We start from the raw sequence: 20,465 nt of genomic DNA, 5'->3' as shown, positions 1-20,465 counted from the left end.
ACGCATAGTTTTATTTTTGAAAACTAAGCAAATAAACAAAATTGAAAAGAAGAGCTCAAAAGTGAAAAAGAGCATATGTTTAGTTGTATGATCTCTTTGTATTCCCCAGTAGCTAGGTTCAGACACAAGTTGAAGTGTTTGATTCCCATGTCGAAAAGGATAACGAAGGAAGTCACTTCTTTGTCTAAGTTAATATCTATGGCCTATTTTGTTCGAGCAAGTAGAGCTTGAGGGGTCTTTACACCTGGTGCCCTAAAGCCATCTGGTTTGGGAGTCACCGGCCCGAAAGCCCGTTACATGGACTTTATAGAAAGCCTAATACATGTTGACATTGCACATGACAAGAAGTAAGCTATACGTAAACTATGAAAATGGAAGGTCTAGTGACTTGAGTAATTAAGTTCGAGGGATACTTTGTATCTGGTGCTCTAAGGTCGTCTAGTCTGGGAGTCATTGACCCAAAGCTCATTACATGGGTCACAAAAACTGAAAAATTGATATAGTGCTAAAAAAATAAAAAAAAATAAAAAAATTAAAGAATTAAAAAAAAAAAAAAAAGTCAAGAGCATAAAGATTAGGTTCATTGCTTAGGAATAAGTATTAAGAAAACCTTTAGAGAAAACATGAGTGAGGGAAAATAAATAATGACATGTATATATTTGATTTTCTGAGAATAAAGTATAAATTATTATGATATTTAGAAAAGTAGAAGAAAAATTTTTACTCTGTGGTGGCATGTAAAAGACTAATTATGTTTTCAAAGTGTAATGGCATGAAATATTTGTAAAAATAAACTCCTTAATTGCCTAATGATTCTTGACTTAAAATCTTTATGCATACATGTGAGAGATGTTTGTGGGTAGCATTACTGCAAACGATAAGCATGGGGAAATTTGATCATGCATACATTTTATATTTTATTCATCTTATTTTATGCATGATCCATAGAAAAATTGCATTAAAAACCCATTATTATCATTAGTTTCAAGAAACCGCATCGAAATTGAAAATATCAGAAAACCACCAATTTCAAAGCTTGCCCTACATTTTTCAATGTTTTATTTAATTTAGGAGTTTTTTCAATTTATAGTTTAATTAGATTAGGAGAGTAGTTACTAATTTTAATTAGTTTAGGAAAAACCTCTTTTGAAAAACATGTTTTGAGGAAGACTTGTTTTGGAATTTCTAAAAAAAATGGACTTCCATAGAAAATCATGTTTTGACCTAATTTTTAGTATAAATAGAATTTTTCCAGCAACAGCCCATGTTTTTCCTCCTCTGTAGCCTTCACCCCCTCTCTCTCTCCTCTCTGCCTCCCCTTCTTCCTTTCTCCCCCTTGTTCGATCGACCGGTTGCCTACCTTTTTCTTCTTGCTTCTTATGTTTTTCAATCCTTCTTCTAAACCTCATCGTCGCTGGTTCATCGCATCCCCTCTGTCAGAGAGAAAGTGAAGTTCATTTGATTGCAGCGGAAAAGACCACCTTCTTTTTCTCAACCTTTCCGTCGGAGGTAAGTCTCAAGGTATACTTCTTCTCCCCCTTCTCCATAGTGTTTAGTATCATGGCATACATCATAGTTAGTTTTATCATCCTCATCTTATAGTGCACGATTTTAACTTGTTTTATTTTCAGCATATTAGAATTTTAGCATATTGCATCGTAGAGAGTCTAGTTAATCTTAATCTTTTATAGAAGTAGCTGCATAGTTAAAATAGTTTCTTTTAGCGTAAATTTTTGTTGCCCACAACCAAACAAAAGATGCATGATTTCTTCAATCAAACAAATTGCTATGATTGCATATTGCATAGCTTATTGTCGAGAGTTCTAGTAGAGCATCAACCACAAAGACGTAATTTCAAAACCAGCGTGGTCATGAAATCACGTCGGCAGCCCTGTTTTACCATAAGGCTTTATTCTTTTTTATTCTTGACGCGGCTTGTTTGGTGCAGAAGAATCAAATCAACCTCCCTACATCATGGGTTGTGGGATGCACGATTATCAGCCATTGTTCTGTGTTTTTTTAGCATATTACACAGCAGAAAAAAAATAGCATTAGACATTGTTTACATTGGGTGATCAACGTCAAACACGCAAAATGCATGATTGACATTGATTCTTGTTAGTTAGCAGTCATATTCCAGCAGCAATAGCTATCTGAATAAATATTTAGGTCATTTAATTGGATTAGATAGTATTATTTTATCATTTTAGTTAATTTATTTTAAGTTGATGTTTTCTCTTAATTAGATCACGTTTAGCATGTTTTGAATCTTACTATAGATTAATATAGCCACGCATAGTTAGACCATGTTAGTTTCTTGATCAAACTGGTTGTTCAAGTTCACATTTTGATAATTAATTACTTGATTAGTTAATTTGATTTAGCATAAGTTCATCGATTAAATTAGCTTTTAGTTTAAATAGATTAGATTAGATTTTTGTCTGGTTCACGTCTTTGTTTAGTTAAATTTAGTTTACATTTTTTCTTGAATTAAGACTATTAACTTGTTTTATTCTAGTTCATACTTAATTAGATTTTATTAATAGAGTGCTATTCACGGTGTCTTTGTCTTGTAGTTAGTTAGCTCTTGTTAATCTTTTGAATCTTGAGTAGCCGGTTAGCTTTATTCTTGATTGCTTAGTAATTATTTTTTTGTCAAATTCTAAATTCCATACAGCAAGTTAGCTAGTTAGTTTAGTAATATGTTAGTTTTAATTGATTCTTGATATTCGGTTTGTGTATTTCCATAATCTCTTAGTTAGATTGTCATTAATTTGTTAGTAGTTGAATTAGTTTCTTGATATGTAGTTAGTTTGTTTTGTTATTTTGTCTTTTACTGTAGTGGGTTAGTCTCATGTAGTTAGTTAAATTTATGTTTTTTGTGATTTTTAGCTGAAACTAACCTTAAATTTCTCATAGTTTTATTTCTCTGTTTTGTGTTTCGTCATTTGATATTTGCATAAAAGCATTCAGAAGAGCGGTCAGCCCTCGAAAAGTCCCTTCAGGTCTACAGAAAGCCCCTCAAGGAGCCCTCAAGAAATAAGAAAACCAAAAGTTCAAGAAAGGGACTAAAAGTTCATAGCACTGAAGGCTTTTTCTTTTATTTTTAGCTTAAACTTTTATTTTATTTAATTTAATTCAATTTGGGTTTGTAATAAGGCACTTTATTTTTATTTGTTTAAGCCCTCTTAAAGGGCATCACTCTCATTTAGTTAATTACTTTTTATTTGCAAGGCAATAAAGAGTAGCTTAGTTTTCTGTGGAATACAAAGTATTTTTCATGTTGCCTGAGTTCGACCTAAACTTCCCCACTAGTGTGAACCAATTTTTATTATTTGATGCACGGTTTGCACAAACATTTTTATTAAAGATATATTTTTAAAATGCTTTATTGAAAAAGTTGCATCATTATGCATTTCTCATACACTATCATGCTTATTCTATGTTTGGGTGTATACGCATTTTCGTGCATCGTCATGCTTTTACATAATACTTGCACTTTACTTGCATAGAAATAGTATATATATACTATATGTATTTATTTAGCACATAAGCATTTAGCGTACCTGCTTTGCTTATAAATATAATTGTGCAATAGTAGTGTATATGTATAGGATATACATATGGCAACTGATTCCTATTGCTCAAGCATTTCAAGTATCCTATCGTTTTAAGAAATAGTACTCGTAAGTACTGTCGTGCTAGAGTTGGTCAACCACTCATGAAATCCAAAGGTGCCGAGAGCGATGTTCGCATGCATATAAACAAACATAATGATAGTCGCTGCCCACACGAGATAAGACTCATGCTTCAGAACTGACTAACTGGGGTTGGGTTCATATTGCACTTCATACGTGATGCAGTGGTTGTATATGAGGCACTCGATGTTCCTATAATCAAAATTATGTTGTTGAACCCCTTTAGGACTTATGTTCATCGTGAAGCCGATGGTGGTATCACTCGAGTGACATATTATTATGGACCAAAGTGTTCAACGGTCTCCCGTCACTCGAGGTTAGGAAGTCGGACTATTCATTTGTGCTAGGCGATAGACCCCAACTATTGCAGTAGCAAGATGCATCCGAAACAGCCTAGCATGGGTTCTCTCGACAAAATCTGTTGCTCTGCTACGGATAAGGTCATTCATGTATCTGGGAACAAAAATACATAGCATACAAAACACTCAGATGTCGCGTTTGATGCCGAAGTTAATTTCTCTCTGCGTACTAGGGGTGATATAGTTAAATATTGAAACAATGCATTAGAGTAGGTTCACTAACGAATGAATGAATGAATGAATGTTAGTATTGTTCATGCATCGCCTTATGTAAGGCACTTGTCTCGGTACACTATAGGACTGAATGGGTGAAAGACCCAAGTTGTGTTCGCATGGTTAAGATGAGTTCGAGGATCTAGTACCTGAGAACGATACTATACTAAGTCGCGAAGACTTAATCTATAATCTGAAATTGAATGTTTTCAACTGCAATCCTTGAGTAGCCAATTGTGTTTTAACATATTATACTTGTTAGAACTGAAATGCTTTCCTACTAGTCCAATATGGTACTAACCCCATTTTTGTAGAATCCAGGTGGTTGACCTACTATGCAAGATGTGGAGTAGATTGACATGAAGATCCAAGGTTTCACCATACTGTGACATTTTGTAGACTCTATTTTATAGTACTGCCAAGCAGTACAATTTTGTAATAAAGACGTGTAACTAAAATGTTTGGGTTTGCTCAAAGTTCAACCATGTTGTTGGATACATAACTGTGACCCGCCCGATGTTTTCTAAACTGATGACTAACCCCATCATCTTTTCATTGAGTTAAAAAAAACCAATAAGTTTGATATTTTAACTAGTTTTGGTTTTGAAAATCTGGGGTGTTACAAGATCATTGTATCATCGCATGAAAGACCCAATCTGAGAGTTCCATGCTATCACCCTAATCATGAACAACTTCGATCAACCCCTTAAGGGCCTCTTAGCCACTCAAAGGTGTGAGATCTTCGTAGATTTAATTGATGTTGCCAATACTGGATATGAAAAGGATAGATCTAAAGGAGATGAGTCACTTAAAAGCTAGGTTAGTGTGGCTACTCCTTAAAGAGAAGATAAAAAGTCCAAGTCTCCCAAGCAAAACTTGAGGCAAGTCCAAAATAATATATGACATAATGACAGAGAGTTCATTGAGATCCAGCTGACATAATCTCAAGTCCTAGATAGTTTACTGCAAAATGAGGATTTTGAATTGCCTAAAGTGTCTGACCCTCCTGAGATGAAAGGAAGGGATCACACCAAATGTTGTAGATATCATCATGCTCTTGGCCATGAAACCAAAGAATACATTCCTCTCAAGCACATAATCCTGGACCACCTTGACAAAGGTGAACTGATCTTGAAAAATAAAAAAAGTTCTGGAGAAACCAAGTTGCATTCAGAATGAGGAACTCCACGTGATTAGCAAAGTTGAGCCAGTATTGAAAAATTTTGTCATAATTCTTAAAGTCTACATTGACTTAGCTGATAAGAAAGCAACCAAACAATTGTCGGAACCAACACAATTTGTTTGCACTTAGGTCTACGAATGTGAGACTCAAGTCTAGAATGCTTCTGGCCTAGTCTTCGAAAAAGAAATTGTACCTCAGTCATCTATTGAGATTGTTATTACAAGAGAAAATGAGGAAAGTCTTGCCAAGGATTCAAAAGATTAAAGTTTCATCATGATTTTAGAAGGGGAAAACCCTGTGAAGGTTCTACAAGAATAAAGTTCTCTCATGATTTCAGAAGACAGATCTCATAATGTGCCAGAATCAACCACTAGTTCTCTTGCCTTAAAGGAAGAAAAGGTTATGAAAGTCTCGTTGAAGACGAAGATCTTGAATATGCTGATGTGATGGATGATTTTGACTCATTCAATTAAGTAGATGTAGACAATCATGATCAGATGAACTATAACATTTGCGATTTTCTTGATTTTCATGAAATTCTTGATTTTCTTGATTTTTTTTTTATTTTCTTGGTTTTCTTGATTTTCTTGATTTCGAATTATTATGAAATTAAGATTTAAGTTATGAAGAATATTACAAGAATAATTATAAAATTTAAAAATATTTAGCTTACACAAGAGAATAAACAATTTTTTCATACATTTATATTATGGATCTTGGATTGAATTAAGTTCAGATCCAAACCTGAGTTGGATCTAGTGTTGTTTTGGATTTGGTGTTTGAATATGATTCTTTATAGTGATATTCATGTATTAATTCATATTATGTCAAAACAAACCAAAAATAATAAGATTGTAAAGGTTTTATAATCTTAAAAAGGGTTTTACAAAATCATTTTCTGAGAAACTTAAAGCTGTGATGTCTGATATATTTTTTTCTGACCAGTTTTGAAATTAAATTGATAACATTATAAATACTAGTCCGTAAAATATAAATAAAATTACCATGATCATCTACACATCTTGATCTTGAATTTAGAATCTTGTTTTACTCGTTTTGGATCCGTATTGTTGACGTTATGCCTATTTTAACAGAGCCTCAATTTATGGCCCCTGTTTACAGGATGATTTTGACCCATCTTTGATAAAAGTTGTAAATGACTTTGAATAAACTTAATTAATTAAAGTTAGTATAAAAAGTAAACTAACCTAAAAAGGTAACTAAACAAAATGGCAACTAAACTAACCTAAGCAACTAGACTAAAAACCAAACTAACCTAGTTAGAATTTAACTAACTAGTTTTTCAAAACCATGGGATAACCCATGGTTTTGATCCCATGGAAACTAAAAGGAAGAGCCCTCCCCCCCCCCCCCCTCCCCCACCCCCACCCTTGGTCTCTCCACTTGGCAAGTGGATCTTGCCACTTGTTCTCACCTCCTTCATTTCTAACTCCTATAAATACTCTCCCCTCCCCTCTCTTTTCCTCATTCTCACTTGGCCCATCCCTCTCACTTCCTCTCTCTCCTCTAGCCCTCTAGACGCCCCCTCTTTGGTGGTTAGTATCTTTGGTGGTTCTTCCCCTTAACCACCTCCTAGCTATGCTAGCCCATCCTCTCTCCTTTCTAGCTACTAGGCTAGCCCAACCCTTACCTAGCCCTTGTTCTGAACCTAGCCTAGCCTACTTTCCCCTAAGACCAAGTCTGATTTGAGCCTAAGCCTTGACATACTTAGTCCCCCATAAGTACCACTAGTTTGACCAAAACCTTACTAGGTTTGACTTGACTAGACTCCAACTTTCTCCACCCAAGCTAAGCTTTGCCCAAGTTAGCTTAGCTAAGCAAGGCTCGATTCCGCCAACCTCTCTCGATGAAGTTACACCCTCAGAGCAATCACCAAAGTCGTCGAAGGAAAATTCCCCTAGGTTATTTTGGAAATTTTCCTTTTCTATCAATGAGATTCCAAAGGTAGTGTCTCTTCCTACCAATTTCTCTTTGAATAATAATGTTTGACTTTACGGTCGGTTGTTTTATTTGATTAATGCACTGTTACGAACATCTTTCAAGAAAATAAATCTTTTACAAATATTTTATGAGAGAAATAGATATTTTCAAGAAAATAAGTATATTATGAGGGAAATAAATACTTTTCAAAGAAATAGATATTTTACGAATGGTTTACAAGGAAATAAATATTTATCTTGGAATATTCTCACATATATTATAAGGAAATGTGTTCGCATACATTGTTCCATGCTCGCATACATTAGTTTATAAAAAAAAATTAAGCTTTGCATGTATTATTATGTGTTCGCATGCAATCATTTACGTGAAAATCATGATTTACATGCAATAAATGAATAGTTCAATTATATTTGCTAGGGTTTGCGAAACCCCATGGGCCATGCATATATATATATATAACTACGTAAGGGCCATTATCTATGAGCATGCATAAGAAAAATATGGCTCAAAATTGAGCCAAGGTTCATGGAACCTTTGTAATTCAATTTAAATACTGATTGATGCATAGCATATTATCTATATTAAAAAACATAAAACTTATGATATGTTAGTTGTATGTATGTCAAATGTGATAATTGGATTTGCCTGAATAAGCAAAGTGCTCAAAAAGGCCAAGAGTGTTAGAGCAATATTGAAAGATAAGAAGATCAATACACAAATACCTAAAGTGGCATCCACCTTCATAGGACCAGGCTCGAATGTATATAGAGCTTTCACTGAATGGGAGAGAATATGTAATTGTGTCATAAAACATTGGCTACCCAAATGGGTTACGTGGGCCCATCAATGCCCTGGAATGCCCATGAGAAGCGGACATAGATTAAAATACTTACTAAGAAAGAAAAACTCTATGTTTCCCATTCAGAACTAGGCCTACCTTGGAGAGGGTATGAGGTACAAATTCCAATGAATATTGTTGTTAATATGCCCCTCAAGTGGTAATGACTCGACGCCCTTGGCCATCAAAGATACGGGGCATGATCTACCATAGATGAATCCTAGGTGGGTAGTTTTCATACTTCTACAGCAGGTTAGAGTGCATCCTTGTTTCTAGCCTAGGGTGGACTTCTCTCTCGGTTATTGAACCACCTCTTGCGAAGTCATAGAGCCAGTTAGTCATATGAGGTATTAAAACATATAGTATAATAAACCTCAGTATGGTCTCAGTTGACTCAAGGTTTTTCCTATGAATACCCATAGTGGGAGTTAAATATCGAAACATAAGAACTTCCTACTCATGTTTATGAATTGTGACATCTGAAAGGTATTTTACTGTAAACATCTGAATTTATGTTTATTATATTAATATTTCTAAATCATGCTTTTTGTATATCCATTGAATTTATAAAATATATCATCTAAAATATTATGACGCAAATGTTAAATATTATGCTTTTACTTGGAATTGGTACGAGACCCTACTAGGCTTTCACAAGTCTGACCCTTTTTATGGAAAGATGATTGCAGGTGAAAAAATATGATATAGCTGCAGAGTGGATACATGATGTTGTGACATCGTTGATGAGCCAACCATTTTCTTTTTCTCGACACTGAATTCAGACACATGATATTGTATTGGTTTTATAATATTTTAAATGATATACCTTTCTTTGGAATGAAAGTATTTTAATTGTATCATATTATTCTTTTGAATTCAGTATAATCATTTTGAGTGAAACGAACCCGCCTGAGGTTTTGAACCCCTGTTTGAAAATGTTTCCACTGATGATTTTAAAAAAATATATAAATTTTCATGTATTTTTCAATGGTTGAAATTCTTGGGGCATTACAAAGGGACTGCACTTTGGTTGCTTCTGAATGCTTTTCATTGGCTTTATCATTGGACTGCAACCTTGGAATCGATTTTCATGTTGAAAGTTTGACATGTTCTTCAAACACCTTACCACTTTGGACAATGGGTCAAAACTACTGCCACACATTTTGGAGATTTTTTTGGATTCGTTGTAGCTAATTACCGATGTTTTAAAGGTGTAATATGTCCATGATTCATTGAAGGTTAGCTTTGATGTCAACCATGTGGGCTTTGTGCTTGGTGTTAGTCCTTCCACTGAGCTTGTTGATGAATTTGGAATTCATCATGTGTGGATTAACTTTGTCTTTCTTACATAGCATGGGTTCACTCCATGTTCACTCTAACACCACTCTAATGTATTTCGATGGGCCTAGGTTTAGGGTTTAGGGTTTAAGGTTTAGGTGGGTTTAGTTAGGTTTGGGTTAAGTCAAAAGTCAAGTTCAGGTAAAAGCTTCAGGTAGGGGTCTGGCAAGTCTCAAAGAAAATTCAGTTTATCCTAAAGTACAACACAATAAATGTTGTAAAATTAGGAGGTGGCTAATGACACATCAAAGAAGCTTGGGTTAAATTTTTAGATTTAGGGGATTCGGCATTGCAGAGTTAAAACTTTGGCAATTTTGGGGGGCTTTCTAGGGAATGAGTTATGTTCAGTTTCTGACAGACCCTAAGAGAGTGAGTAATTTTTCTTAGAATAAAATTCAAAAAAATCACAAAAAATAGGGTTAGGCTAAGAATAGGTAGAGAAGGTCTGGTTAAAATTTGGGAGTCTGGGTCAGTCTAGTTTGAAAATAAAAAATAGGCAAAGTCAGGACACGAGTTTGGGTCAGGTTTGTTTCTAGACTGAGGTTTAGGCAAAATAGATATTAATATCAGAATTAATTATCCTAAATGAGAAAGAATTAGGATTCGATTTTTTTTTGTGGGTAAGTTAAGGACAGGTAGGGGTAACTGGAGTAAATTTTGGAGGTTTGGACTTGGTACTTTTTAGGATAAATGTTATTTTTAAGTAGGGTTAATTTTAAGAAATCACAATAGAATGTTGTTTTTTGGTTTTGGGTTTAATAGGTTTCTAGGAGGCAATGACAATGAAAGGGTTTAGGGAAAGAGTTCTATGGACTTACACAATATAGGGAAGATGTCTTAAGGTTGGGAGAGGGTTTGGTCCATCCGTGAATGGCACAGGAACCATATTTGGTGTAGGGTTGGTCTGAGTCCATCGAGGAGTTGATGTAGTCTACACTATCACTACGTAAATTGGTTCTATGTAGTACTTAAGCAATTCTAGTCCTTGGAGAGCCAGTACTATCTCTAATGCCCCAAATTTTTTTCCAATTTTTCAGGCAATTTTTTTTAAAGGTACGCAGTGGAAATATTCAAAGTTAAGCTGAAAAAATCTTGGGCAATTACAAGTATTTTATATTTGACAAAGTTTTTAAAATAGATACTAATCAAATAGTCTTTAATGAATTATTATATAGAGTTCACTAAAATTAAATAATAATGTTTAAATTATTCAATAACAAATCCCAAATTAATAAGGAAAAATGTGATCCCCACGAATCCAGTCGAAGCATCTCGCAACAGCTCATGTTCATTCATTCCTGACCTAAAAAATGTTAATAATAGGTGTTAGACTTCACAAGTCATAGTAGGGAATCTCTTCCCAAGGAACGCAAGTAAGAGTCACACATAAGTGCATATCAAATTAGAAATAGACAATATATTCATTCAAGACAGGCGTAATCAAGCTCAGATCATGTCAGAAACCATATTAAAGCATGCATATACATTTAAGTGTACGAAAGTGAAGTTGTGCAGGTTCATTTATGTTTCACTTATTTAACCCTCTGTGGGTATGCGCAGTTCGAATATGTCGATGCAGATGAGACCAACCAGAGGTCTATTATTCTTGGGTATTTTGATACCCTAGTTGAGTATCTAAATTGGATCTCTAAAGAAATGGTGTAATGGCCAAGTGATAATCCCTAAAGGCCGAGATAAACATGATGCATTTGACTTGTCCAGAAGGTTCAAGACCTACTATCCTCGAACAAATTTTTGTAGTCCATGTCTCCTAACTTTATGGGCAGAGGTCCATCGAGTCATTTTTTGGTCGTAGCAAAATTTTCAAACATTATATGTTTCATCAACAACAACCCAACAAAGTTTGTACCACCTACCCTCTCTAAGGTAGCTCGAGAGTGGATGAGTATCCATTTCTTTTCTTTTTAATTTAATTCCCACAGCTTATCTATACCTACTTCTCTTGGGCAAACCAAGGTTTCAAGAAACCAAGTACCACTCTAGGGTACACAGTATACCTGTTTATAAAGCAAGAATACAGACTACATGAAAGAGGTAGTTAAAATCATTAAATTTTAATCGGTACATTCGGATCACTCATCCAGTGAACTCATGGTGCATTTAAACCAACGAGTGCTAGAAACAAGCCTTGATACATTTAAATCAGTCAAGCATTTTATTTAAGTTTGTGTACATGCAACTTATCAAATTATATATCGTGGGCATACACATGGTACCCCGTAGGTCTGCTTCAAACCCATGCTCAATCGCAAGACAATCACACAGTTGCACACAATACACATTAAACTATAGTACAAAGTTCTCTGGAACCTCATGCTAATTTTCAAGCCCTCGCACTAACATGACCCTACAAATATTTATCATAGTACAATTCATTAAAATCATGCATTTAGTAAAATGTGGTCTGTAAACGAGACCTGGTCATGTCATTCCATTGTGAAGTATATTTCATTTGCAAACAAAATAACAAAAACAATAACCATTATATGTATTTCGCAAAACTACAAAGAGATAAAACATCCATTTCAGTCATAAAGATTAAAATATACAACTTTTAAGAAATTGTGTTCGCGTACACTATTTTCCATGAAATGACAACCAAAACCATTTGATTTCCATTTTGCTTTGGATTGTCGAATAAAACAAGTATCCTAAATATGTATTCAAGTGAGGCTTTGCGAATTCAAGTATCCATCATGCAAAAGAACCTATCACACTTTCATTTTTTTTAAATGTATTTAACAAGCATATATTTTTTTTGAATAGTTTATGAACGATCGGGTTGCTACATTTAATCTTATATATATATATATATATATATATATATATATATATATATATATATATATATATATATATATATATACCTCTGCCTTGATCGGGCTGCAACAAACCAGCACTGGTCTAATCGCGCACCCGTCATGGATGTGCAAAAATAAGCCAATTCCAAAACAATCATTTCATTGTGACTACAACCAGGTTACGGCGAGTCACTGACATGCCGACAGACCACTGCAGCCACTACTGGGCACATCGGCAGGGTAGTGTACCCTGCTAGTAATCGACAATTAGTAGGGGAACTGGGATTATTTGATCCCAGCTTGCTGCACCCGTAAGGGTGCAGCAACGGCTACCACCCTGTCTGTTGTGTTTAGAAGGGTGCAGCAAACACCGTGCCACAATATAAATGGTAGTCGATTGGGTGTTGGCAGTCGCAGTGGGTCTGCCAAGCACATATTTTTTATTTGTTATATATATATATATATATAGAGAGAGAGAGAGAGAGATTAATTGTCATGTTGAGGGTTAGGCAGACCCTCAATCGGTTGTAATAGGACCCATTGGGTTCAGTGTGCAGCGTCCCCACTCAGGGTGAAGTGCACACACATAGCCCAATGGCAAGACAAGCCACAACTGGGGTTAGTTAACCCCAGTTGGTCATGCCTAGCAAGGTGCAGGGGTGCCATGTTGTGCATGGTCGTCTACCAATGCACAAGAACCAAGGGCAGCAAACCAGGAGGTTGCAGACCTCGGTCGGCCATGCTTGGTATGCTGCAAGGTGCAGCACACCCTGTTGCACCACTGCACTTGGGTTGGTTACCCAAGCCCAACTGATCAAATCGACCAATAAGGCTGGTCTAACCCGCAAGGCCATGAGGCTAAGGAGGGAAATGGGCTGAGGTTGTACAGGCCCCAGTTCATTCTCGTGCACTCCCTCAATAACATCTGCAATTTGCTTTAGTTTAACTTTTCAATTCAGTCTAAAATAAGGTTAAATTCAAGCAAAATTCAAGAGTTTAGGTTGAATTAGGGCTCTAGTTAGAACCGTTTTGAGTTATAGATCTCGTAAGAGATCCGATTAGATGATTTTGGATTTTTTGTTAGATAAAAAAAAATTATTTTCTTGATTTTCTTGATTTCGAATTATTATAAAATTAAGACTCAAGTTATGAAGAAAATTGCAAGAATAATTATAAATTTTAAAATATGTGGACTAAATAAGAAAATAAATTATTTATATGTATATTTTGATTATGGATCTTGGATTGGGTTAAGTTCGGATTCAAACTTGAGTTTGGATCCAGTGTTGTTTTGGATTTGGTGTTTGGATATGAATCTTTAATTTGGTTTTGGTTTTTGATCTTTTTGTTTGGTTCTTAAATCCAACCCAAATAGTTTTTTGGATCTAGATCGAGTTTTGGATCTGGATCAGGTTTTTGGATCTAGATCATTTTTGGATTTGGTCCCAAGTGAGATTTACTACAAACTTTATAGAGCCTTTTAAAACCCTAAAGGATTCTAGAGAGGGTGGGATGCCCCTCCCTAGTAAATCCATAATTAATTAGTAATTAAGTAAGATTAAAATAGTAATTAATTAAATTAATTACATAATTAATCTAAGTAGTTAGTATAATTTTAATCGGACTCTTAGGGATCAGCCTAGATAGAGTACCAGTTGGATTAGACTCTTAGGAGGGGGACACCTCCCTTGTTAGGTTTTCTAATATAAAAAGGGAAAAAAAAGGTAAGACTTTTTTCTATTCTTTCTTCTTCTTCATTTTCTTTCTTTTTTTTTCTTGGAGCCTTTCCAGCAGTCATTGAATCTCTTCTAAGGCTTTAAGATAGGAGATGAAGGTCGATCTACATTCAAGAATCCGATTAAGGTAGGATTCAACCTACACGTCGCATAGATCGAATGCAAACGCATAAATTATGCTTCTTGCCGATTCTACGAGCTGATCCATGGTGAATTAGATCTGGAATAGGTTTGAAAAAAGTTTTGAAAGTGTTTGTAATTCATTACCATGCTTTAAAACAAATTTACAAAATTGTTTTTGATAAATCTATGCTTGAATGGCTAAACCGGGAAATCGGGTAACCCGAAACGCATAGTTTTGTGTTCCTACATAATTTTAGATGGTTGAATCTTTATTTCCAGCATGAATGGATGTATATTGACTTTTTTGCATGTGTTTACATTATGAATCATGGCTCTGCAAATTTATTTTGTGTTTCATAGTATTTTTGCATGTTGTCATCTTAAACTAGTTATTTTATATGAAAATCGTGATTTATTTTGATAGTTTTGATTTCAAGGCATGTATAATGATCATATAACATTTTTCTATGACTGAAGATAATGTTTAGATAGTGTCCATGGATTGATGCATGATTAAAAATCGTTATTTCATGATAATGCTTGAGTTGTTTTTCTCATGATTTATATTATATTTTTCATATTTTTTTTATGTTCTTGGCTGATCCATTGTAGTAAAATAATTTTACCTCTCAAATCGGACCACCAACAGCCAAAACCTTTCATGAAGACATTATAGACATCTGAGAGGTGTCTCAAAAAAATATTGGGCTTTTTTGGTGATACAAAAGTAAGGGTTTTGGTTGCTGCAACCCAAGACAGAAATTTTGTCCTACGTGCAGAGTGATTCTTGACAGTGGATTTTGCAGAAAATCTAATAAATTAATGATTTTGAGTTAATGACTGATTTTTGGATATGTCATTAACTTCATATGAATAGATCTGAAAAAAATAAAATAAAAATATATTTCATTTTTTGTAAATCTTGAAGGCTCACACAAATCGTGAAAGATTCAAGATTTGGTAGAAAACCTTGATCTGAAACTGTCTCAGGCAAGGTCCGGTCTAGAAAACCTAGAAAAATCATAAAATAGATTTTTTCAACAAACTCAGATGATTATGAAAGCTAACATACATATCTTTCATGAAAAATTTTGGGAGGACGAAATCTCTCTCAGATTGGGTCTGGTGACTGCTTCTTTGGGAAGCAAGATTTTATTCTGTCAAGAACAGAAAAATAATTTTGGGTCCGTGAATTTTCACGGACAAATGAAATTATTTTTTTTAGATCTACCACTTGGAGTTAAAAGCTAATATCCTTTGACAAGATGGTAAATTTTTATAGAGTTATATCTATTTATTTTGATGGTCTGTTATACTTGTGAACAACATGCAAATTTTGATATTATACAATTCTTGATTTTAGATAATATCTTGACTTATAAAATTTTATCTCTAAAATCATGTGCTTGATTTTGATATGAGATGTTAATCATGCATATGTTAATGTGAAATTTGTCATAAATATGATGTATGTATGCATGTGAATTATTTTGGCATGATGACATATGAGATTGCATATTAAACATGAGAATTAAGCATGATAATTAGACCAAATGGTATGCATGATTATGCATGTATTATCTAATGAAATTTATGGTTCATGCTAAATTGAAATAAGTCTCATGCATCATGGGGTGTGGTATGTGGCATGTGATATATTGTAAGTCATGTGAAGCATGCGTATATGGAGCTCGAATGCGAGTCAGGTTCGATAGAACCAATGGGGTGCTTGTGAGTACCTGGTTTGGCTTTGTTATACATGCTCATATACACTCACACTCTAACTGGACTCTTGGGTATTCTTTAAGTTGAGTACGTACCTTGAGATACTCTTGGGCACTCTTTAATGTGAGTACATACCTTGAGATACTCTTGGGTTCTCCTTAAGTTGAATACATACCTTGAGTTGGGTTCAAATGAGCTATGTTAGGACACCTCAGTGACTATAAGAGGTGTGGATTTTTGCCTTGTGGTCACTATTCCATCTCAGAAAATGAACCTGAAGTTTTGTAACCAGTTCCGATTTTTAGCAGAATTGAGATAGCAAATGAGCATAAAAATTTATAAAAATTGACTGAGATAAACTAGACACAAAATGAAAGAAAACTCTTTTTACGGATTTTGAAAATGACTTTTCATTAGAGAGAACTAATCTAAACAAAATGAGATAAAATCTAAGTAATACCTAATGATATAAAATAACAGGGTTCTGATTTTTTATCTAAATAGAATATGAAATATCTATAAAAATAGTTAAAACAGAAGTAAACTAGACATGCAAAGGAGAAAAATTCTTTTTACAGATATTAAAAATGATCTCCCATTTGGGAGATCCGATCCAATCAAGTTGGCCCAAAACTAGTGTAAAGCCTGACAAAGAAAAATGATAGGGTTCTAGTTTTTTATGTAAATGGCATATGAAAAGAAAATGAAAATTTATGAAAATTGACATGCATAAACTAGACATTCCAAGGAAGAAACTCATTTTTACATATTTAAAAAATGATCTCCCATTAGGGAGATATGATTGCAACAAATCGATTCTGGGTCTGGGCAACGCCTGGGATTGCAAACAGACAGGGTCTCGGTTTTAAATGCAAAATAAATAGAAATCCACCATAAAAATTGATAAAAAAATTACAGAGATGAATTAGACGTACAGATGGGATGAAGAAGATCCTTTTTAGAGATCTTGAAAATGATCGCCCATTAGAGAGATATGCCTCTGACAAAATAGACAAAAATCTGAGCAATTAAAATGACATAGGATGACAAGGTTATGGTTTCCAACCAAAATTAGGCATGAAAATATCATAGAAATTGCTGAAATTTGTCATGAACAAACTAGATTCAATGTCAGAGACACACTTTTTATGGATCGGAGAGATCATCTCTGGTTAGGGAGAATTACTTTGGTCCGCTACTTTTTTCTTTGCATCGCAAAGGTAGGATCCCTAAACTAAATTTGTAGAATGTAAATTCATGTTATTTGGTATTAATCTAATATATTTCAGTACTATGTTGAGTAAGAATTATAGCATAGTACAAATTTAGTAATTCAAGTTAGAATTGCCTAATTAGATGGTTTTGCATGAATTAAATTAGCAATTTTGTTTACTTTGTCATTAGCAAGATTAGTGGTGTATTAACATTGTTAAGCATGTTGCATAATGCCGAAGTTTGAGTATGTCTTGATAATTTCGCTGCACGTGAAGTCTTCGGTGAAATGCTTATATGAGATCGAATCCTAGTTTTTGAATATAGTTTGTGAACAAGGTTTTAAAAAGGGTTTTCACAGGCTGCATACGTATGTTTGAAACTTTGTTTTGAAATAGGTTTTATACATGTTATAGGTAGACTTTTAACTTCGTAGGTGCGTCATAAACATATACTTGAAAGTGTGTGAAAGTGCATAGTTAACCATGTTAACATGCACATCGCTAATTTGGTCTTCGCATGTGCACATGCATAGTTTATGTTCGCAAATGGAATATACTTGGATTAAATCAATAGTTTTGTTGTAATAGTAAATAAATGCTTAGAGATAAATATATTGCATTATGCCAATTGATTTGCAGGTATGAAGATAAAAAAATAAATTGTACTTAATGCTAAGTGTCACTTGCGGCTAGAAAAGCCATGCTCCTTAAAATTAATGCAACTTGCAAATCGGGTATTTACCTGTGGTAGGTACATGGTGCAAATGCATCGCACAATGGATTTACTCTTATTGTATGCAACACTTTTTTGCTCACATGCACCACTTAGTTGTGGATATCTAGGATTGTAGTGATTGTAGTTTGGAGGTCATGCTAAGCATGATTTGAATATATAAGAATAGAAGTGCTTGTATACCACACCATTATATGCTCACACACCCACTTAGTTGTGGATATCTAGGACTCTTGTGACGGTAGTTAAAAAATCATGTTGAGCATGATTTAAATGTATGGGAATAGAAGTGATTTTATTATTATAGTTCAGAGATCATGCCCATCATGATTTTAGATAGTGGAATATAGAGTGTGTTTACTGCAGGTACATGTTTGAGCATGAATTATGTGAAATGAGTGTTGCATGATTGATATGTCTACCATAAATGTTTGTGTAATGTGATAATTTAATAAAGCATGTCACGTATATAAAATAAGAATTTTGAATGGATGCCTTGAAATAAATGAATCATATTGAGAATGCGAATACATTCTAACAAGTATCATGTTTGTGTGTTGAATTATGATGTGACATATAATAAATATGAATTTTTTTTAAGTCATCTATGACATGTTCATGCATAGAAATACATGTGGAAAAATTATGCATAAGGCAAGTTGTAATTATTATCATACATGAAAGCATGTTAAAAATGAATCATACTTAAGAGCATGTGTAGCATAAATCATGACATGATGGGATCATGCATGAAAGTAATTATGATTATATCATGTACATGCATGAGGGCTTGTAAGCTTTAGTCATACATATGGCATAAACTATTTTAGTCATGCTAGAGGTCTTGAATTGTTAATATCATGCATGAGGGCATGAGAAGGTTATCCTGTAAGATAATAACACTTGAATGTGATCTATGACTTGATAATACAGATAACCCTAGACTATGGATCCATTTGAGGCGCAGATGAAGCCGAGCTCTCTGAGATGGCTGGGTTCATCTCGATATCTTATCCTCCCGGGAGAGAGAAGGATGGTGCAAGCCTTATAGGATATATTGAGTTTTTAAGGGCTGAAGGCGCCTCTTGTCTGCATCCTACGAAGGTTACAGGACATGTCTATCAATGAGTCATAGGTGGTAGTTCCACAGCTCTACAAAGTTTGGGATGCATGCCCAATTTTTTGTCGACGATTTTGGTTTGGCGTAGGCCAAGACTTGGGACTTTGGGTTCATTCTCCCAATCTCTGCAATGCATGGTTGAATTGCTCTCGACGAAACTAGTTAAGACATAGGAGGGCAAATAAAATACATAGAATGACAAATACTCCTATCATCGTTTCTAGATGTCTATACCCTCTTTTATACCAAATGGGTTTGAATAAATAAGAGAAACAATGAATTAGATTTTTAGAATCACTGTTATCATATGCATGAACATATAGATGTAAACATGCAGAGACTACTAAGGTTTGCATAGTTATTGCATAGGAATTTTTATATGTAAATGAAAAAGACATGTTTATTTTGGTCATGTGATTGACTTGTTGATACAAGCCATGAGCTTGATTGTTGCACATTGAGGTGCTTGTGTGTGTCAGACACATGGTAAAGGTCGAATCAGGGTCTGTTTCATACTATATCTAAATATTAAAGTGCATAAATATTCTAAGAAATGACATGTGAATTAATAATTTAGATAATGCATATCTTAGTCATTAGTTGGATGTGAGTATGCTTTTTTTTAGGATAAAGAAAGTGAAAGTTTACATTTTTACGAACGGTTGTATTTTACTTTGAAGCATGCTATAAATTGTAAATTCTTATTTATTTATGCGAACACCTATCATGGATATGAATGAATGTAATGTTTAATATCATAGATGAGAATAAATGTGAGTTTGAGTTTTATGCATACAACTTATGCAATTATGAATTCTATCGATTGAATGATGATAAATATGATTGAATGTTATGTGCATGTTTTGATATGGATTCTCTTGAACCTCATTTTTAATGATGAGAATTACACTTTGATTGTACCAATACAAACTTGATATATATTCTCCAAGTCTAGTTTTGGGTTTCCTACGAGAAAGTGGTTGATGCCCTATAACCTTACAGATAACCTCATGGAGGACTGAAGCAAAGTGCGGGTTGTTGTACTCTTACCTATTACGATTCCTGGAGGACCTAGACAATTTTTTATGGTTATAAACTTGTAACAATTTAACCCTTACATGTTTGGATATTTACGTTTGAAGAATTGTAATATTTTGGAATGAGAATATTTCTGAATTCTGTCTTCAGTTATGTAATGGTTATACTTATGGTTTGAAAAATTGAAATCTTTATGTAACTCCTCAATTGTCTTAAACCCTAAATAAATTATGTCTTTCATATTTTTTTACATGTGAGGATCCTTAAAGTAATAACCTCAATCGAGTTGTGTTTATGAATGATTTTGTACTGAATTTGATACTAGAAGACTAATATACACTCGTGCTTACGCTCAGGTGGGCC

Source organism: Nuphar pumila, chromosome 1, assembly GCF_984573655.1.
Source record: "Nuphar pumila chromosome 1, dmNupPumi1.hap1.1, whole genome shotgun sequence".
Taxonomy (NCBI): Eukaryota; Viridiplantae; Streptophyta; class Magnoliopsida; order Nymphaeales; family Nymphaeaceae; genus Nuphar; species Nuphar pumila.
The sequence above is the reverse complement of the archived record's forward strand: the minus strand, read 5'-3'. Positions refer to the sequence as shown.